Below are 22,499 nucleotides of genomic sequence, written 5' to 3'. Positions count from 1 at the left end.
GTCTTCCCAGAATCAGAAGAAATAGAGTACTGTGGTGAAGGAGGAAGTTCTTGGCTTTGTGACTTTGATTGGAAAACATCTAAACTGCTTCTCTTTATCTGAGGGGAGTTCCTCAAAGCTTAGAGGTTCCTGAAGTAACTGAATCTGAAGTCCTTGCAGAGGACATCAAAACGTTCAGGACTTCAAATGGAAGCCTTGCCCAAAGGTACAAAAAGCAAGGTTACAGTTTTGAGCTGGAAGGGGCCTTGATGTTAAGGAAAGAACTGGCAGAGATTACAGAAACATTTCAGGCAGTAATTGCAAAGACAGAGCTCTCTTCTCCTTAGCAACAGTCTTTGCAAGGGGAGTAGAAGCTTGGAATAGCAGCAGTCCCTACAGAGAAACCTGTGTGCAGACAGAATCGAAAGCAATTGGAACAAGTTTGCAGTTATGACTTTGGGAACCAGAGTGCTCCGAGAATAACAGAAGAGGGCTTTATTATCAGGGGTGACCTCTAGATTGCAATTCAAATGACTGTTGGGCATGTAAATGGACACCTAGGTGGGAGGGTGGGAGGACTGTATAATGTGGGTGGTACTCAGTGAATTTCTTTATCTTGGACTTTGGATGAAGAGAAATCTTTCCTCTGCTTCTTGCAAGCTCAAGTAGTGACAGATGGTTCTTATTTTCTTGCTGGTTTCTGTTTCCAGAGGAATAAAATAAGAATTGGTGTTCAGAATTCAGCCTAGGCAAAGATGCTTACATTTGGGTGGACAATTTAGGAACAAAAGGACATTGGCTACAATAATTAAACCAAGGCTAAGAGGGGCTGTGGAAATTCACAGAGGTGAGGGCTGGACAGAACTACTCCTGTGACCTTGGGCAGGTTATGATCCTCTTCTAGCACCAGTTTACTTTCCTGCAGTGATGGGAATAATGCCTCCAATTGGTGGTTTGGAGATAATGGTCATGAAATGTGTAGCAGAATATTTGGTCCATAGGTTTTTAGTAAGTGGAAGAGTTGTTTTAGAAAGATATCTTGAGACAGAGCTCATGACTAGATTTCAGGACAAACACTGGAGTTCTTGAGTTTAAACTTGAATTTCCTCAATTGGGTAGAGCAACCAAGAACAGGGATTGTAGACACTATCAGATGTCAAAAAAGCAAGATGCTCAGAGTACTAGGACTACTGGTGAATTAATATTTTCCTAAATGTGACAAAATGCTTACAGAGCTTTCAGCATATTGAAATAAGAGGTGAGTGTGATTATTAGAGAAGAGTTGTGATTATTAAAAAAAAAACTTACAGAATTCCTCGGTGGTTCCAGCCAATGGACTGTATAAGCCCCTCTAGCTCTGTTTCTTCTGATCACCTTGTAGCAGAGAGACTGTGCTGTTGCCGACCCACAGCTCACTGGCTGCTCGCTATGCCAGCCCACAGAGTCTCTCTAGGACCTGCCCTGGACACGTGCTCTCCAGTGTGGGAACCACTCGCCCCATGGGGTTATTGAACACTGACATGTAGGCAGTAGAAGTTGCTTGCAAGTTTAAAATGCTCTCCAAATTTTAAAGACTTACTATGAGAAAAAAAAAGAATAGAAAATATCTCATTAATAATTTTTATATATGGAATACATCTAAAAATGACTATTTTTGGATACATTCAGTTAAAATACATTTTTAAAATTAATTTTGTTTTTACTTTTCTAACATGCAACTAGAAAATTTTAAATTACACATGTGGCTGGCATTTTATTTCTGTTGGGCAGCGCTGGTCTAGTCTGCACTGGCGCTTGTATAGGAATTTCCTGGAGAGGCTTTTATCATCAAGTTCCCTTGTCCCCAAAGAGAAACAAAGCCAAACCTTGTGCTGACTCAGGGGAGATTCCTGACCTGAAGCTCTGTTGTCTGTTCTCAGCGAAAGGAACCCTAACTGTCCAGGAGAACTGTCTTCCTGGGCATATTAGGTCTGTCCAGGTACAGTCTTAAAGTTTTTACATCATTTATATTCACATTTTTCTTAATGTTGTTCTCAGTCAGCCTTTGACAACTCTTATTAAAAAGGCAGTGTTTTATCTGAAGGTGTATCTGAAACACATTCTCTTCCTCTTGAACAAACACAATAAAAGGGTATTGAAACAAAGAAAAAGTCACATAGCACACTTTGGTCAAAATTTATCTTGCTATAAAAAGAGAAGGAAGAGAAGAAATGTGTAGCAGAAATGTGATGGCCTCAATTGCATCAATTAAATGGCCTCCCCGTTACTGGTTCTCTTTCTTCATGGAATCAGAAATCAACAAAGTAAATTTATCCTTTCTGGTTTGAAGTTGTCAGGGAGGTATTGAAAAGGCGCTGGAGTCCTATTTCTGCAGCAGAACTAATGTGAGAGGAGAATGGTAAATTAAATAAGGGCATGATGATTTAGCCAGCTGCTTCAGTGCCCTGAATGATCACTCGTAAGATGCAAAAAATGTAGGGCTTTGTGCTATTAAACAGAGTTATGGTTTTCAACTCAGAAGAAATATTGTGATGTGGCTGAGTAGTCATATTAATGGGATATTTTTGGTCACTCATTTGTCCTTAGATTATCTCAGCTTCAGAGATGGGAATGATTAACACTGCACTCTAATCATGAGGAGTAGGAGGGATGGCATGTCGATAAATTGGAATTGAAGAACAGCTTAAGAATTCCTTCACTAGCGTATCACTGTGTTCCTGGATTTTGATTTAATGCTTTATTTCTCTTTCTTGAAGGCCATCTATGGAAATGGTAGAGAGCTTTTTAACTATCATTCAACCTTTGGTAAGTCCTCCACGTTGAGAGGGGCATCATGGAGCCTATAATTAATTCCCTGAGAGAACATTAAGATGTCAAAAGTGCTTCATTTGATTGGTCTATCCTCTTATGTGCTATGGAGGCAAGAATATATATTACCAATGGGACTCAATTAATGAGCATCATTGAATGTTGAATACTTTAACTTTCTTAAGAAATACCAAAATAGCCTCTGCTCTTTTTGTTTTGTTTCTTTTTATGCTGTAGCTTCCAGGTCGTCTTCACAAACGCTCAGAATCGTAACTAGGGAAATACATTTGTCTGCCCTGGGAAAGAAGGCTTGTAAAAATGGAATTTTTGGACTTGTAGACACAGGGAGAGAAGGAGGGAGTGAGAGGAATTGAGAGAGTCGCGTTGACATATACACACTACTGCGTGTACAGTAGACAGCTATCGGGAAGCTGCTGTATTGCACAGGGATCCCAGCTTGGTGCTCTGTGATGACCGAGAGGGGTGGGACGGAGGTGAGTGTGGGGGGGAAGCTCCAGAGGGAGAGGATGTGTGTATACTTGATGCTGATTCATGTTGCTGTATAACAGAAACTAACACAGCATTGTAAAGCAATTATACTCCAATTAAAAAATAAATTTAAAAAAATGGAAGTGTGTTTATCTTCCCACAGTGTATTCATCCTTGTCCTAAGGTTTTCCTTGGGTAATTGTGGTAGAAAGTTTCACTCATTCATTCATTCAGTAAGCATTTATTAAACACTTAAGGTGTAGAAACACTGTATAAGGTAATGGGAACAAACCTAAAGGACAGTGGTTTGAGATGTTGTTTATTTGCTAAATCATGTTCGACTCTTTTTGAGACCCGATGGACTCCTCTGCCAGGCTCCTCTGTCCGTGGGATTTTCCAGGCAAAAATACTGGAGTGGGTCGCCATTTCCTTCTGCAGAGGATCTTCCTGACCCAGGGATCGAACCTGAGTGTCCTGCTTGGCGGACGGATTCTTTAGCACCTAGCCACCTGGGAAGCTTTGGTTCCAAATTGGCCTTTTCATTGTCCCCATCTCTGCAGGATGCTGAGAAGCATGTTAATTAGTATGGCATTGACTGCTTCTCTCACCCTTGAACCTCAGACTCACTGAAGTCTAGGAGAAAGTTGTACTCTGATATTTACAATTTCAATCTCTCTAGTCTTTCCAGACCATCTTGAATTTCTTTAAAATTATTATTCTCAGTATTGAAACATTAGGTTATCTTTATAAGAAGTGGTTTTCATCTTGACAGTATCCTTAACTTTCTGAGAGAGATGAAAAAAATTTGTATGCTAAACCCCAGGTTTTCAGATTTTTATTTTTCTAGACAGTTGATGCAGTATTTTGGAATTATAATTGCTATATTGCATCTTATCTCTTCCTGCATGTTGGTTCATGCTCTCCACTGCATTAACCTTCATATATTTACATTTCAATCATTTTGTTTATCTGTTGTTTAATCCATTCATCTGGATAATTCCTGTCAAACTCAACTACAATAACTGATATAGAATATATTACATAAAAGTCATTAGGGCCAAAGGGAAAGAATGGTATCCTGATTTTGATCTTTATTCGGCATTCTTAACGACTCTCCCTCGGTGACTGATGGCAGCAAGTGTTCCAAAAGCGACTTACTGGGAGAGGCCATCTCAGTTTCCTGTCTTCACTCTTGATGCTCCAAAGTTGGATGCCAGCTTGTCATTACAGTTATACTGTGTTTCAGATTCTTAAAAATCCTTGTCAAAATGAAATCATTCATTGGTTTTCAGACCAAATGATTTTGTTTCTTTAACCTTTTTTATGCTAGTTTCCAATTTTGAAGTCATTTCCTTTTCTTACACTACACATGCAATCCATTAGCAAGCTCATTTCCTCTACATTCAAAATATTGCACCAAATTGACCAGTTTTCCCAGTGTCAACTGTTAACCAGCATTGGACTGTCATCACTCATTTGGACTCCTGTGGCAGCCTGCTAATTGGTTTCTCTGTTTCACTCTTGCCTTGCTACAGTCAGTTCTCCAAATAGTGGTTTCCTTTAAAACTTAGGTCAGACTATGTAACTCTGCTGCTTAAAAGGTCTCCATTGGCTTCTTACTTCACTGAGAATCAGGTTTAGTCAATGTCTTTGAATAATCTGGCTTCCTTTTGCTGATGTCACCTTCTCTTAGTGGCCTGCTGCTCCCTCTGCTGTGTTCCAGCTACGTTACTGTCCTCAACCTTGTAAACCTCTCTCCTCAGGGCTTTTTGCATCTGCGGGTCCCTCTTCCTGGAATGCTCTCCCTCCAGACCTTCAGAGGGCTTACTCCCCCACTTCTCTTCAGATTAATGACACCCCAGTGGAAGCCTCTATCTAGCAAAACAATAGAAACATCACCCTTGTCTTCTCCTCCTCCTGATAGAAATCCAATAAATATTTTTTGAATGAATGAAACAACTATTTTTCATAGAAGACATTTGATTTCTTGTTCTATTTGTGGGAATAAATAAAGAACGTGTAAAGTGATCCTTAGCAGAAGAGGACATGTAAATATTACAACAAAGTGGTAAAAAAAAAAGACATGCTAAAAATCCAAAAGCTATATAGTTAGTGTTCTTAAGAGTACAAATGGTAACAGAACAACGAGTCAAGACATTTTTGAAAAATGGAGATATTTGTTGGAATAGCTAACGTTTGTAACTAGATCATTATGTAAATATGTAATGTTGGTATAATTCATTTTCCTAAAATATTAAATACTCCTCCCTTTGTGATCAAATGAAAGCTACCAATATGCTTGACAAATTTTTTTTGTAGTAAAATGTATCTGTGTATGTAGTATATATACAAATATATATATGATTGAATTATCAATGTTTATGAATTTTTAAGCTAATGAAGGTTATGATGCATCAGATAGTAATTTCCTATTGTTAAATGGGACTCTGTTATTATTATTATTATTGATATATTATTATTTGTAGGTTTTAAATACATACTTACAAATACTTAGAAGGAACATTTCTTCTATAACCAGAAGATCTTTTTCTGCATGTTGTAAATGTGTGAGTTTACTTAATTGTCTGGGCTTGTTGCCTTATCTCCAAAAGGAAGATAATAATACATTACTGACATACAGGACAATATATGGAACTCTGAAATGCTCTTGAAGGTTGATTATTTTAAAATCACAGTAAGATATCTCCACACTCATTAGAATGGCTAAAATAAGAAAAAGAAATGTAGTACTAAGTGAGTGAGGTTGCAGAAAGCAATTGGAATTCTCATACATTCATTGTTGGTGAAAATGTGAAATAGAACAGCTACTTTGGAAGATTGATCGACAGTTTCTTATACTGTTAAACATATACTTACATGTGACTCAGCAGTCCTATTCCTGGGGTATTTACCTAAGTGAAATGAAAACTTATTTTCACAACAAAATCTGTACACTGATATTTGTAGTAGCTTTGCTTATAATCATCAGAGAATAGAAACAATCCAGATGTCCTTCCAGCCGGGGAATTAAAAAACACATTGAAATATTACTCAACGATAAAAAGGAACAAACTATTGATGAACACATCAATATGGGTGGATCTCAAAGTGCATCATGCTAAGTGAAGGAAGTCAGAGTGAAACTCAAAAGGCTGTCATCTATGATTTCTTATACCCAGAGGTTGGGTAGGATTGAAAGGAGAGGCTGGTTGCAGAAGAGCAGTGTGAGAGAGAGTTGGAGGTAATGAAAACTGTTTTATGTCTTGATTTGTGTGGCGGTAACATGATTTTGAAGGCAAAAAGAGAAGAGGGCGGCAGAGGATGAGATGGTTATATAACATCACCCACTCAATGGACTTGAGCAAATTCTGGGAGATAGTAGAGGACCTGGCATGCTGCAGTCCATGAAGTTGCAAAGAATCGGACGCAACTTAGCAACTGAACAACAACAACATGATTATGTGCATTTGTCAAAATTCATAGAACTGTATACCAGAAAGAGTGAATTTTACTAAATGTGAATAAAAAACAGGGAATTATTCCTCTTGATTATTAAAACTAGCTATGCTTCTGAGTCCAGGCACTGATGATGTCTCAATGTCTTTGGAGGGTGAACACATCTGTGTCTTAGTTCCTAATTTCATTTTACTTCAGTTGCTGGGTGGGGTTTCCTTGTGAGACTTTGTCTTGCTTTAGGTGTAGTACTTGTTGAATTTTGAGGTCAGAAATAGCAATGGCAGAAAATTGTCCCACAGTCTCCCAAAAGCTGTTTCAGAGGGACCCTCCCAGCCTATTAGCCTCAGTTCAGTTCAGTTGCTCAGTCATGTCCGACTCTTTGTGACCCCATGAATTGCAGCACGCCAGGCCTCTCTGTCCATCACCAACTCCCGGAGTCTACCCAAACTCATGTCCATCGAGTCGGTGATGCCATCCAACCATCTCATCCTCTGTCGTCCCCTGCTCCTCCTGCCCCCAATCCTACCAAGCATAAGGGTTGACTCCAATGAGTCAACTCTTTGCATGAGGTGGCCAAAGTATTGGAGTTTCAGCTTCAACATCAGACCTTCCAATGAACACCCAGGATTGATCTCTTTTAGGATGGATTGATTGGATCTCCTTGCAGTCCAAGGGACTCTCAAGAGTCTTCTCCAACACCACAGTTCAAAAGCATCAATTCTGCGGTGCTCAGCTTTCTTTATAGTCCAACTCTCACATCCATACGTGACCACTGGAAAAACCATAGCCTTGACTAGACGGACTTTTGTTGGCAAAGTAATGTCTCTGCTTTTAAATATGCTATCTAGGTTGGTCATAACCTTCCTTCCAAGGAGTAAGCGTCTTTTAATTTCATGGCTGCAATCACCATCAGCAGTGATTTTGGAGCCCCAAAAAATAAAGTCTGACACTGTTTCCACTGTTTCCCCATCTATTTGCCATGAAGTGATGGGACCAGATGCCATGATCTTAGTTTTCTGAACGTTGAGCTTTAAGCCAACTTTTTCACTCTCCTCTTTCACTTTCATCAAGAGGCTCTTTAGTTCTTCTTCACTTTCTGCCATAAGGGTGGTTTCATCTGCATATCTGAGGTTATTGATATTTCTCCCGGCAATCTTGATTCCAGCTTGTGTTCCTTCCAGCCCAGCATTTCTCATGATGTACTCTGCATATAAGTTAAATAAGCAGGGTGACAATATACAGCCTTGACGTACTCCTTTTCCTATTTGGAACCAGTCTGTTGTTCCATGTCCAGTTCTAACTGTTGCTTCCTGACCTGCATACAGGTTTCTCAAGAGACAGGTCAGATGGTCTGGTGTTCCCATCTCTTTCAGAATTTTCCACAGTTTATTGTGATCGACACAGTCCTAGCATGCTGATAAAGATGGAGAACATGTTAGAGTTGTAGATAAATCAGCTGCTTTAGTTCATTCATGAAATCAAATGCAAATGAACAAGGAATAGAATCAGAGCAGGCTATTGCCCATGCAGATTATTCTAGACTGTGCATTTGGAGCTTGTCTATTCAATATGATACCTATGTCAAGGCCCTGTCATCAGCAGACAAGATCTGGGTCTTGAAAAGTTCGTAGGGTTCAGCTCCATCAATTAAAACCCAAGTTGTTGCTGTATCCCAGTGAATTGGGCCCCAGTGGGCCAGCTAAATATGTAATTTCTCATGAAACAAGTGGTCTATGACCAAAAAAATGATCTGACAGATATAAATATGTGTCTCAGAGTTATATAAATCATAACAAGAGAACTTCAGGCATTGAGTGGTTCTTGTAAACTGTGCTGTGCTCTCTTTTTTCTATTCTCACTTGCCGACTGGAAGATGCATTTTATGTTTGTGAAGGATGTGAATACATAAAGCTTTTGGAGGTCATGATTCTCTGATCAAACCAGCACTGTTTCCATTTTTCTAGACTGTTTTGTATCTTTTGCCTTATGTATACCTGCTTATATACAACTGTCTCAAGAATGCTATAAATCTAGATTGATCTTGAGACCAGCTTCCTACCAGCAGATTAGAAGTGACATAACAGATTAAAATGAAATATTTCACTCCAGTATTGTTCTGTTGTTCTAGAACAGCAGCTCTTGGGTTTCTATTGTTGCTATTCTTAGTTTAATTTGCACACATTATTTTCTCAGTGTGCATTGCTGTTTGAGTGCAGAAATAGAGATGGAGGAGAGGACAGTAATTGAACACCCACCTTGGACTACATGGATGTAATAAGCACTTTTCGTATATTATTTCATTTAACTTCATAACAGTGAGTGAGGTAGATGATTTTGCTGCTTTACAAACAAGGAAACTGAGGCCAAGAGAGGTTAATTGACTTGTATTCTCAAAGATAGGTCTCTCTCATCCCCAAACCCACTCTTTTTATACCCCAAGGCTCCATCTGGGAATAGTATTCTCTCATCTTGTTTCCACTTTCTCTGGCGGGTGGAGACTGCACTGGTCTTTTGAGATTGAGCCCTGGGCATCTTGTCAGGCCTGGTCTGAGAACCAAATCTGCTCTCTCTTTTATTTTTCAGAGTCCCAAGAGATTTGGCCTAATTTAATGTATTTTTCAAAGCTACCATCAGCTACTTATCCCTTGTTTCTTTCTCTTCGATCGCTGCCTGAAGAGGAAAATTGAGTCTCAGAGTTTCATGGCTATGAAGAGCAGATGCACAAGGCTTTTTTATTTTAATAATTTCACTTCTAATCAGCACAGGGAAATAGGAAAGCAAAGAGAGAGAGAGAGAAACCCAACAGAAAAAGTTGCAAAGATTCAAAAATATTGGTTGGCCAAAAAAATTCATTCATTTTTATTTCCCTGTAAGATATCTCTAGTAGTGCTTAGTTGTCTTTAACTTCATTTGAATCAATTTTGTTAGACTGTATTGTGACAGCTATCATATCAGCATGCATTAAAAAAAAAGAAAACAAACACCTTAAAATTGGTGAATTTTCTTGCAGCCATTCTAATATTGAAGATGGAAGAAAAAAAGCATTTTTGGCATATTATGCTTTATTATTTTAAGAAAGGTAAACATGCAATTGATAAGCAAAAAATATTTGTGCCATGTATTTTCTCATAGTAGGAGAAGGTGCTGTGACTGATATAATGTGTCAAAAGTGGTTTGTGGTTTTGTGCTGGAGATTTTGATGTTGGATGGTCGTGTTGACCAACTGAAGTAGATAGTGGTCAAATTGAGATTTTAACTGAGAATAATCAGTGTTATACTGTACAGGACATAGCCAGTATACTTAAAATATCCAAATCAAGTGATGAAAACTGTTTGCACCAGCTTGGCTACATTAACCACTTTGATGTTTAGGTTCCACATAAGTGGAAAAAAAACTTCTTGACTGTATTTATGCATGCACTCCTCTACTTAAATGTAACGAAAATGTTTCATTTTTAAAACAAGTCATGATGGGTGGGTGATGAAAAGGGGTTACTGCACAATAATGTGGATTGGAAGAGATCACGGGGCAAGAGAAATGAACACCGCCAGCTACACCAAACGCCACTCTATCCGAAGATGGTGCTGTGTATATGGTGAAATTGAAAGGGAGTCCTCTAACATGAACTCCTTCCAGAAGACCAAATGATTAATTTAGACAAGTGCTGCTCCCACTGAGACCAACTGAAAGCAGCACTTGATGAAGTGTCCAGAATTAGTCAACAGAAAACACATAACCTTCCCTCAAAATAAAGCAAGACTGCATATTTCTCTGATGACCAGGCAAAAACTCTTACATCTTAGTTGGGAAGTTCTGATTCATCTGCTGTATTCACCAGACATTGCACCTTTTGATTTCCATTTATTTCAGTCTTTACACAGTTCTCTCAATGGCAAAAATTTCAATTCCCTTGAAGACTCTAAAAGGCACATGGAACAGTTCTTTGCTCAGAAAGTTAAAATGCTTTGGGAATATGGAGTTATGAAGCTGCCTGAAAAATGGCATAAAGTAGTGGAACAAAAAAGATGTCCTTTTCATTATAGGGGACTGGAATGCAAAAGTAGGAAGTCAAGAAACAGCTGGAGTAACAGGCAAATTTGGCCTTGGAGTACAGAATGAAGCAGGGCAAAGGCTAATAAGAGTTCTGCCATGAGAACACACTGGTCATAGCAAACACCCTCTTCCAACAACACAAGAGAAGACTCTACACATGGACCTCACCAGGGGGTCAATACTGAAATCAGATTGATTATATTCTTTGCAGCCAAAGATGGGGATGCTCTATACAGTCAGCAAAAATAAGATTGGGAGCTGACTGTGGCTCAGATCATGAATTCCTTATTGCCAAATTCAGTCTTAAATGGAAGAAAGTGGAGAAAACCACTAGACCATTCAGGTATGACCTAAATCAAATCCCTTATGATTATACAGTGGAAGTGGGAAATAGATTTAAGGGACTAGATCTGATAGACAGAGTGCCTGATGAACTATGGGCAGAGGTTCGTGACATTGTACAGGAGGCAGGGATCATGACCATCCTCAAGAAAAAGAAATGCAAAAAAGCAAAATGGCTGTCTGAGGAGGCCTTACAAATAGCTGTGAAAAGAAGAGAAGCGAAGAAAAGGAAAGATATACCCATTTGAATGCAGAGTTCCAAAGAATAGCAAGGAGAGATAAGAAAGCCTTCCTCAGCTATAAATGCAAAGAAATAGAGGAAAACAACAGAATGGGAAAGACTGGAGATCTCTTCAAGAAAATTAGAGATACCAAGGGAACTGCTCATGCAAAGATGGGCTCAATAAAGGACAGAAATGGTAGGGACCTAACAGAAGCAGAAGATATTAAGAAGAGGTGGCAAGAATACACAGAAGAACTGTACAAAAAAGATCTTCACAACCCAGATAACCACAATGGTGTGATCACTCACCTAGAGCCAGACATCCTGGAATGTGAAGTCAAGTGGGCCTTAGGAAACATCACTACAAACAAAGCTAGAAGAGGTGATGGAATTCCAGTTGAGCTATTTCAAACCCTAAAAGATGATGCTGTGAAAGTGCTGCACTCAATATGCCAGCAAATTTGGAAAACACAGGAGTGGCCACAGGACTGGAAGAGGTCAATTTTCATTCCAATCCCAAAGAAAGGCAATGCCAAAGAATGTTCAAACTATTGCACAATTGCACTCATCTCACATGCTAGCAAAGTAATGCTCAAAATTCTCCAAGCCAGGCTTCGATAATGCGTGAACCATAAACTTCCAGATGTTCAAGCTGGTTTTAGAAAAGGCTGAGGAACCAGAGATCAAATTGCCAACGTTCGCTGGATCATCGAAAAAACAAGAGAGTTCCAGAAAAGCATCTATTTCTGCTTTATTGACTGTGCCAAAGGCTTTGACTGTGTTGATCACAACAAACTGTGGAAAATTCTTAAAGAGATGGGAATACAGAACACCTGACCTGCCTCTTGAGAAATCTGTATTCAGGTCAGGAAGCAACAGTAAGAACTGGACATGGAACAACAGATTGGTTCCAAATAGGGAAAGGAGTACGTGAAGGCTGAATATTGTCACCCTGTTTATTTAACTTATATGCATTGTACATCATGAGAAACGCTGGGCTGGAAGAAACAGAAGCTGGAATCAAGATTGCCAGGAGAAATATCAATAACCTCAGATATGCAGATGACACCACCCTTATGGCAGAAAGTGAAGAAGAACTAAAGAGCCTCTTGATGAAAGTGAAAGAGGAGAGTAAAAAAGTTGGCTTAAAGCTCAACATTCAGAAAACTAAGATCATGGCATCCGGTCCCATCACTTCATGGGAAATAGATGGGGAAACAGTGGAAACAGTGTCAGACTTTATTTTTTGGGGCTCCAAAATGACTGCAGATGGTGACTGCAGCCATGAAATTAAGACACTTGCTCCTTGGAAGGAAAGTTATGGCCAACCTAGACAGCATATTGAAAAGCAGAGACATTACTTTGCCAGCAAAGGTCCGTATAGTCAAGGCTATAATTTTTCCAGTGGTCGTGTATGGATGTGAGAGTTGGGCTATAAAGAAAGCTGAGCACCGCAGAATTGATTACAATATTGTAAAGTAATTAGCCCCCAACTAAAATAAATAAATTTATAAAAAATAAATAAATAAATAAATAAATAAAGCATCAAAAGAAAAAAAAAAAAAAAAGAAGAAAGCTGAGCACCGCAGAATTGATGCTTTTGAACTGTGGTGTTGGAGAAGACTCTTGAGATTCCCTTGGACTGCAAGGCGATCCAGCCAATGCATCCTACAACAAATCAGTCCTGGGTGTTCACTGGAAGGTCTGATGTTGAAGGTGAAACTCCAATACTTTGGCCACCTGATGTGAAGAACTGACTCATTGGAAAAGACCCCGATGCTGGGAGAGATTGAGGGCAGGAGCAGAAGGGGACGACAGAGGATGAGATGGTTGGATGGCGTCACTGACTCAATGGACATGAGTTTGGGTAAACTTCAGGAGTTTGTGATGGACAGGGAGGCCTGGCGTGCTGCAGCCCATGGGGTCATGAAAAGTCAGACACGACTGAGCGACTGAACTGAACTGAAGTGGAACAAAGCAGTGAATGCGTTGTTCAATAAAGTTCTTGGTGAAAAAGAAAAAAATGTGCCTTTTATTTTTATTTGAAAGTCAAAGGAACTTTTTGGCCAATCTGTATTTGGCCAAAACATGTTAAGATTTAAGATTTTAAATCTTAATCCTTGAGCCTAACTTATGTATTACAGTTCTTGAAATTCTTAGGTATTATTTCTTAGGAGATACTAGAAGTTTCTTTAATAGGGATTATTATTCATTTCTATCTTGGATCTATTATCCAAAAAAAATGCAAGTTAGTACCACTGATGACATTTTCTCTCCGGCCAGATTGTATTTCCCAGTTACTGTGTAAACTTTAAGGGTTTCATTATAAACCTCTAGAAGAGACTTCCAGAAAGCAAAGATATTTCTTGTTCGTTTGACTCACTGGAGGGAATTGAGAAATGAATATGCCTGTAATCAGAGCCACACATGGGAGTTGAAATGTTCACTAAGTATAAGATTCCAAAGACTTGGAATGCAAGGAAAAAAAAAGAGGGATTGTAAACTATCTCAATAATTTTATATCAATTACATATATTTCAATTATATAAGAAAATTCTGCAAATTCTGGGTTAACTATTATTAAAGTTAAATTCACTGCTTTAAGCTTATAGTTCTCAGATTATTGTAGACTCACGTGCTGTTGTTAAATATATCACAGAGAGATCCTCTGTACCCTTCACGGATTGGTACCATCTTACACAGCTTAGGTATAGCAGCACAACTACAAAATTGATATGGATACAGCCCATTGACATTACTTAGATTTTACCAGATGTACATGCACTCATATGTGTGTGTTTAGTTCTGTGCAATTTAATCACCTGTGTAGAGTTCCAGTGATCACCGTCATGGTCAAAATACGTAAGAATTCTGTCACAAGGATCATGTCCACTATATAGCCTATATCTACATGCACTGTAGTCATAGGCTACCTTCTCTTCTCCCTAACTCCTTGAAATCATTAATCTGTTATCTATTTGTGTACATCTATCATTTCAAGGATGCCATACAAATGGAACTGTATAGTACTTAACCTATTGAGATTAGCCCTTTGGTTAACTAAATTCCCTTGAGATCTCCGCAAATTTCATTATTAAGAATCCTTTCCCTTTTGTTGCTGAGTAGTATTCTGTTTCTTTTTAATGGGGCTCCTAAAAAGTTTAAAATTGCATATATAATGTATATGTATGACTGAGTACACTTCGCTGTTCACCTGAAACTATCACAATATTGTTAATCAGCTATACCCCAATAGAAAATGAAAAGTTTAAAAAAGTAAAATTAAATTTAAAAAATTACTTATGTAACTCACAGTTGTGGCTTTCATTGTATTTCTGTTGGACACTCCTGGTTTAAGTGTGTAATCAAGCAGCACATATCGATTTCATTTGCATTGAATTTCTGGCATCCTGTGTTAAATGATGAGGCTTCCCTGGTGGCTCAACGGTAAAGAATCTGCCTGCCATTGTACGAGTCAGATTCAGTCCCTGGGTTGAGAAGATCCCTTCGAGAAGGAAATGGCAACCCACTGCAGTATTCTTGCCTGGAGAATCCCATGGACAGAGGAGCCTGGGGGAGGTAAACTCTACAGTCCATGGGGTCACAGAGTCAGACACGATTTACCGACTAAACCACAGCATGTTAAATGTTGCATTCTGTTCTGCTAACTGTAAAATCAGGTTATTTGGAAATGAATGAGGGAGTAGTACCTTTAAAAATCATTTCAGGGGAGTAAAATCATTTCATTGTCTCTCCCACTCCCCTCCTCACACTTTTTTCTTTTTTTGGTCAGTTTTCAGTGAGAAAACCTTTGTATTGCTATACACAAAAGAAACTTTTCATGAGGTTAGGCAGCAAGGGGAATGTTTCTTGCAGCTGCTGCCAGTGGTATCAGTACACTCATTTGAGACTGATTAAATGGCTCATATTTATCTGATATTTTCCCTCTTGGGAGACCCAGAAACATTTTTTTTTTTTTTTTTGACTTAAGCTTCAAAAAGAAACCAGCTCAGTTAGCTTATGATGCAAAGAAGAAGCAGGACACAGGGACACTTCAGAGCAGATTAGAACTGAGGTAAAGGATAATACCGTTTTCAATTAAAATTGCCTGGGGAAATAAGGTAGGCAGAGAATAATTACCTGGGTTGGCACATATCCAACTTTCTGAAACAAAGACACTGCTTAAATATTCTGAGGGATCACTGACAACCACAGGCAGCCAAAGACCTTAAGAATTATGTCTGATCTTGAAAACTGTTTGAGTGGCTGCAGGAGGCTGCAGTGCATAGGAATTTTAAATCAATTTCATGAGAAATTTTAGCAGATAAAACTTGGGAAAAGCTAAGACCCCACAAACAAGCAACTCCACAAAACAGCAGATTAAAGGGAGGATTCTTGGACAAAATATATTTATATTTCTGTAATTTCTGCTCTGTGCCCACTAGGGCATTGGAACTGAGATGGAACCATGGGAAAACATAAAGAGACTGGATTAAAGGACATTCTAATCACTCACCTCCTCACACAGAGGGAATGGGGTGGTCATAGTCCTTGATCAAGCACATTGCAGGTACCAGGAATGATCACCAAGTAAATGTAGTCTGACACGGGCTCATCCATCCTAGTTGTGGAAATGAATTGTTGATAGAAAATGTTCTTCTTTTAAACTTATTTTTATTTTTTAAGTTGAAGTATACTTGATTTACAGTGTTGTGTTTCTGCTATATAGAGAAGTGATTGAGTTATAGATTATTTTTCATTTTCTTTTCCATTATGGTTTATTATAGGATATTAAATATAGTTCCCTGTGTTATAGAAGGACCTTACTATTTATTCATTCTATATATAATAGTTTACATCTGTTAATCCCAAACTTCCAATCCATCCCTTCCCTCATCCCCCATTTACCTCAGAAAGCAGTGTTCCTTTAATACAGATATCAGGATGTAGTACTGTGGCCTCCAACCCAACACCATCTCCACCTCCATCTCTGCCTCCAGTGACCTATTGTTACAGCTGCTGAGCACATGCTTCTTGAGTTCCATTGTGTGTGTGTGTGTGTGTGTGTGTGTGTGTGTGTCTCAGTCATGTTCGACTCTTTGAGACTCTGCGTACTATAGCCCATCAGGCTCCTCTGTCCATGGAATTCTCCAGGCAAGAATACTGGAGTGGGTTGCCGTTCCCTTCTCTAGGGGATCTTCCCAACCCAGGGATCAAACCCAGGTCTCCTGAATTGCAGGCAGACTCTTTACTGTCTGAGATACCAGGGAAGCCCCTGCTGTGACTGGATGGAATTGATAGAAAAGGTCTGAGGTTACGCAACTACAGCTTTTTCTTTTCTCATGACCTAAAGAAAGACTCACTTTCTTCTCTCTAGTAGGAAAGTTAGTGGTTTTTCCTCTTTGCTTCTAGTGTTAGTTTTTGCTTTGTTGCCATCTTTTCGTAATCTTCTGGTTTCAAAATGTTAGATAATTTTGGAAGGAGTAATAAAGAGAAGTAATCAGTTACAGCTTTCATCTCTCCTCTTCCAAATAAAGATATAGGGGCTTAAGGAATGCTTGGATTGTTTTCTTTTTTAGGAAGACTTCATAAGCTTTTTTGGACAGTTAATGGTTTTAAGAGCAAGGATCCAGGGCTTGAATTCCCATGCCTTTGTTTACTCTCTCCCTGACTCTGGATCAGTAATGTAACTACTCTGTGTCTCAGTCTCCTCATCTGTAAAAAGTTTCCGCTACATAGAATTTGGTGAGATTTAGTGAGTTAATAATATACACAAAACACTGAGAGCAGCGTTTGAACGTAGTAATTTCTTATGTTTTGTTGTTGAGTTGCTAAGTTTTGTCCGACTGTTTGCAGCTGCATGAACTGTAGCCTGACAACACCTCTGTCCTCTACTATGTCCCAGAGTTTGCTCAAATTCATGTCCATTAAGTTGGTGATGCTATCTGACTATTTAATCCTCTACTGCCCCCTTCTCCTTTGGCCTTCAATCTTTAGGATCTTTTCCAATGAATGAGCTCTTCACATAGGTGGCCAAAGTATTGCAGCTTCAGCTTCAGCATCAGTCCTTCCAGTGAATATTCAGAGTTGATCTCCTTTAGAATTCACTGGCTTGATCTCCCTGCAGTCCAAGGGACTCTCAACAATCTTCTCCAACACCACAGTTCAAAAGCATCAATTCTTCAGTACTCGGCCTTCCTTATGGTCCAGCTCTCACATCCACACATGACTACTGGAAAAACCATAGCTTTGACTATACAGATTTTTGTCGGCAAAATGATGTCTCTACTTTTTAATACTCTCTCTAGGTTTGTCATAGCTTTCCTTCCAGGGAGTAAGCATTTTTTAATTTCATGGCTGCAGTCACTATCCGCAGTGATTTTGGAGCCCAAGAAAATAAAACCTGCCACTGTTTCTATTTTTTCCTCATCTGTTTGCCATGAAGCGATTGGACTTGATCTTAGTTTTTTGAGTATTGAATTTAAAGCCAGCTTTTGCACTCTCCTCTTTCACCCTAATCAAGAGGCTCTTTAGTTCCTGTTGGCTTTCTGCCATTAGAGGGGTATTATCTGCATATCTAAGATTGTTGATATTTCTCCTGGCAATCTTGATTCTAGCTTGTGACTCATCCAGCCTGGCAGTTCACATGATGTGCTCTGTCTGCATAGAAGTTAAATAATTGGTGTGAAAATATACAGACTTGTTGTGCTCATTAATTGGTTATTATTACCATTATTATTTACTTTGTTTCTTCTGGACCTGTCAAGTGGTTTTGCTGTCTAACCAAACATGTTTTTGAAGGAAGATAACCTAAAAGCTTGTCATTTTTTTCCCAGTTAAAAAAATCTTAATGAATATGTCATGTGCTAGTGATTATATTAAGTATGCTTTTTAATTTTCTTTATCCTTTTTCTTTTACTATTAGTATGGTTATGGATATGTTGTCCCTGTAACTTCTGAACAGTGAAATCTGTTGTGTGAAAAGCAGTTAAGCTGGTTGAGACTGTGTAGAAAAATATAAACAATTTAATTAAAAAATTTTTAGCCCATGGTGTTATTTGGGCACTTAAAATTTATTTCTGGTCCTTCGAGGTACTAGCTATGTGTTTGTTTTCTTCTCTCTCTTTTTTTTTTTCATCTTCTTCTCCCCTTCCTTTTCTTCCTTTAGAATATCAATTGTCTACACATATAATTTAACAAGGTTCAGTTTAAATTCAAGGAGAGAAACATCTCATATATATCTGAAAGTTGGCAGAGTACATGCATTCTTAGGGTTAGAGTATTAGCTTCTCTAGTGATGAAGGGGAGACCTGTTACAAGTCTGCTGTCTCATTTTAACTTCAGGGCATCCTCTCTCATGGGGCATCCTCCTCTTTCCTTGTGACATGATGTCAGCTTCCAGCCTGAGGAAAAAAATGCATACAGTTGACAAATGCATGCAGTAGGCAGGTATTAGGTACAGCAGGCAGGAGAGGTCAATGGCAACCCACTCCAGTGTTCTTGCCTGGAGAATCCCAGGGACAGGGGAGCCTGGTGGGCTGCCATCTATGGGGTTGCACAGAGTCGGACACGACTGAAGCGACTTAGCAGCAGCAGCAGCAGGTACAGCAGGCAGAATTCTCAGATGGCCCCAAGATTCCCATCCTGGCAACTGTGACCTTGATGTCATTTCTGTAATGTGGTTATATTGGGTGGCATGGCTGACTTTAAGAATGAAGTTTTCTTTGGTGGGTCTGTCCTAGTCAGCTGAGAATCTAGAAGAGACTAAAGATAGCTTCAAGGAGAGAGAGGAATTCCATATGAGGGAGATTCTCTTGTTGTTGAATGGGACGATTGTGGGGCCATGTGGTCAGGAGTGTGGGTGGCATCTGGGAGCTGGGCGTGGCCCCTGCTGACAGCCGGCAGAAAGTGGCCTCAGTCTTGTAACTGTAAGATGAGACTGGCCAGCAATCTACCTGAGCTTGGAAGGCATTCATTCCTCAAGCTCCAGAAAGGAAGGCAGCCTAGCAGAGACCTTGATTTTAGCCTTGGAAAATGTTCAACAGAGAACCCTATAGCTGGACCCAGAGTTCTACCCTGCAGGACCAAGAGTTACTAAATTGTTGTTTTAAGCCATGAAGTTCCTAACAGTTCTGTGACGCAGTCACAGAAAACCAACACACAGGGAAACCAGGCAAAAGAAGGTAGGTGGGTAATTGCAAAGCCATTGCCATTATTTAGAGAAAAATATAACTCTTTTAAAATAACTCATAATAAATTCCTATGAAGAGCCCCCAGTTAAACCGTTTAGAGCCAGTGAGCCACAATAAATGCCAGATCGAGGAGCTGTAACTCTTCTGGGTTTCTCAAAGTGGTGCTTTTAGACTTTGGGAAGGGCAGAGGAATGATGAAACTGCACCCTTGCTCGACATTTCTTGCATAATGGTGAAGGGGAATGTGCAGTTAAGGAAGGTTGACGCTTCCCTTCTGTCCCTGTCTTCAGCATTGTTAACTGTGCTTTCATCTGTTTGGAGAGGGTCACTAACCCAGTGGGGAGAAGGGAGCTGGAGAACATGGGTGAGGGCCACCTGCTGGGGGCAATCCAGAGGGAGGTTCAGGGGGATCGGGGGGACCCAGATCTTCTCAGGAGGGCCAGCCACCTCTCGGTTCTGGCAGGAGACTGGCATTCTGGGTCTATATTGCCCAGTCTTCGAGATTTCCAAGTGCAGCTGGGGTTCCGAAGATTTATGGGAAATCTCCCAACACGTAAGTGTTAGCCATCAGCTCAGATGTTCAAAGATCACCATGCCAAATCAAGCCCTCGCCTCCTCCAGTGTAGCCCAGAGGAGCATGTTTGCATGTGCAGATGGAGCGTGAGCGCCAGGAGGACAGTGGTTTTGCTTGCTTGGTCACTGTCGTGTCCTCAGAGGCGACGACAGTGTCAAGCCGTGGGGTGCACGATACATGCTTGTGGAGTGGCTCGGAGGAGACAGCAACATGTTTGTATTCTCTGTGAAACTATCAAATGTGATCTTTCTTTGGGGAAACAAGTTTTAAAGATCTGATTGCTTTTTTTTTAAATTGAACTGTAGTTGACTTACAATATAATGTTGGGGGGGGTGTAAGCAAAGTGATGGATAAATACACACACACAAACACACACACACACAGATGAGCTATTTATCCTTTTTCAGATTACTGTGTGTGGTTGTGCCAACAGTGTCCTTTGGGCCCAGCCGATTCCTTTCTTTAACCTGCAGTTCCACCGAGGCCTCTTCTGGAAGTCATTGACAATGAGAGGCGTCAGAGGAGGTATTGTGCCTCTGTTCCGTGCGGCTGGCCCCGTCCCAGGTGCCTTGCCCTGGCTGTCTCCCTTCACCCCCACTCAGACTTGTGAGGTGGGTGCCAACAGTACCTCCCTCTGACAGACGTGGAGTGGGCTCAGAGAGGTGCAGCCAGTTGCTCGCAGACCGCACAGCCGGTCGATGGTTGTTCTCGGTTTCCTCTGATGGCTGGGCTCCAGCCCTTCTCCTTGCTTGCTGCTCAGGGTGTGCTGTGGAGCCAGCAGCATCAGCACCTCCTGGGGGCTTGGCAGAGATGCAGAGTCTATGGTCTCCATTAGAATCCCGTCTCAAACAGAATCTGCTTTTTCACCAAATAACTTTGGTAATTTGTATGTATGATAAAGTTTCAGGGCTCTAAACTTAGGTTATTCCTGAGCCACTTCTGTGGATTTGGTGAAATCTGTCTTTCACCTGAACTTATTACTCATCTTTTCCACTTAAACATTTTCACTTAAAAAGAAAAAATAACTGATAAGTAACTAGTAACAAGATAACATTACTATAGTAAATAGCCACCAGTGTATTTGTTGTGATAGAATTAAGTTCAGTAGAGACTGACATAATTTTTCATATATAGAAGTTGCATTAATGTATGTGCACTGTACATTCTCTCTACATGTGTAGTGGTAAAATACCTATATTTTACACATAAGCTGTACCTTGAATAAAAACTGTAATAAATTATAAAATATCTCTGTGGGCCATGGGTGGGAGTGTGTTCCAGCTGTGGTGCTTTGTAAATACGGTCACCAAGGCTTCACCTCCTGTGTCCACGGCCTTGAAGCATCAAGCTCCCATCAGGTGGTGGGGCTGCCTCTCCATCCTTTGAGTCTGGGCCTGACCACGTGGTTTGCTTTGCCTGGTGCTACAGTAGCACATGGACACGGTAGAGGCTTGAGGAGAGCTCATGGAGGGGGACCCACGCTCTTGCTGTTCTCACCAACTTGGAATCTTGGTGTGAACCAAAGTAAATATTTGCTGATTAAGTCACACAGGTTTGAGGTGGTTGGTTACACTGCACAAATTCACTGATATGACAGTGCTCTAACATTCTGTTTGTAAAACAATACTTTCCCATGTCTAATAGCAGATCGGAGTGAGGGAATTTCTGTTTTGATTCAGTCTTGCCCAGTTACTCTTCACTTGAAAACAAAACTTCAATACTGAATATATTGGGGAGAGCACTGAATGCTCAATACATAGATTGTATTGTGTTCAATACATAGATTCATAAAAACAGACCTCTCAGTGTGAGTCTTATATTTGTAGGTTTTCTTTTTCTCCTCCACTGAGCAATAAAAACATCACACTTGGCTAAGCTCCCCATTGCTTTGAAATAAGACTGTATCTCAAGCACTGTGGTATCTGCCATTAGTGGTACTTTGCAGGCATATGCTCTTCTTTGGCAAAAGAAAAATGTAATTGTATTTCCCATCACAATAAATCCCATGGAGAATTATAATAGTTAGTCTCTTAAAAATGTAAATATTCACCAGTTACTGTTTCCTTGGAGAGTGTAAGTATTTTTTTTATTTTTGAAAGAAGCCAACTTCTATTCACTGGCAAACTTACTGAAAGTTAACCTTTTTTTAAATTTCAATGAAATATCATTTATAAAGCGTAAAATTCACCAACTCAAAATGCATGATTCAGTGGTTTTTAGTATATACACAAAGTTATGCAACCATTTTTACAGTCTAATCTCAGAACATTTTCATCACCCCAAAGAGAAATCCCACCCCCTTGAGCGAGTGGTCCCCACCTTCCCTGCCCTTCCAGTCCTGTACAAGCACTAACCTGCTCTCTGCATCTGTTCAGTTCAGTT

General features: G+C 39.9%; 1 protein-coding gene and 1 long non-coding RNA gene across 7 annotated transcripts in view; one reads left to right on the top strand and one right to left on the bottom strand.

Moving 5' to 3' along the window:
* The window catches only part of PLCB4 (phospholipase C beta 4), a 478,321-nt gene that overhangs the window by 154,525 nt on the left and 301,297 nt on the right, over positions 1 to 22,499 (top strand). The window lies entirely within an intron of this gene.
* On the bottom strand, positions 460 to 18,316 carry LOC145532951 (uncharacterized). Its single transcript, XR_014073726.1, has 5 exons — positions 16,260 to 18,316; positions 15,868 to 15,972; positions 14,665 to 14,811; positions 1,288 to 1,557; positions 460 to 679 (listed from the first exon to the last, which is right to left on the bottom strand). It is a non-coding gene; the product is annotated as an uncharacterized LOC145532951 (long non-coding RNA).

The sequence above is a fragment of the Giraffa tippelskirchi genome, chromosome 13, assembly GCF_054371585.1.
Source record: "Giraffa tippelskirchi isolate mGirTip1 chromosome 13, T2T-mGirTip1v1.2.pri, whole genome shotgun sequence".
Taxonomy (NCBI): Eukaryota; Metazoa; Chordata; class Mammalia; order Artiodactyla; family Giraffidae; genus Giraffa; species Giraffa tippelskirchi.
Note: the sequence above shows the minus strand (reverse complement) of the source record. Positions and strands in the feature narration are given on the sequence as shown.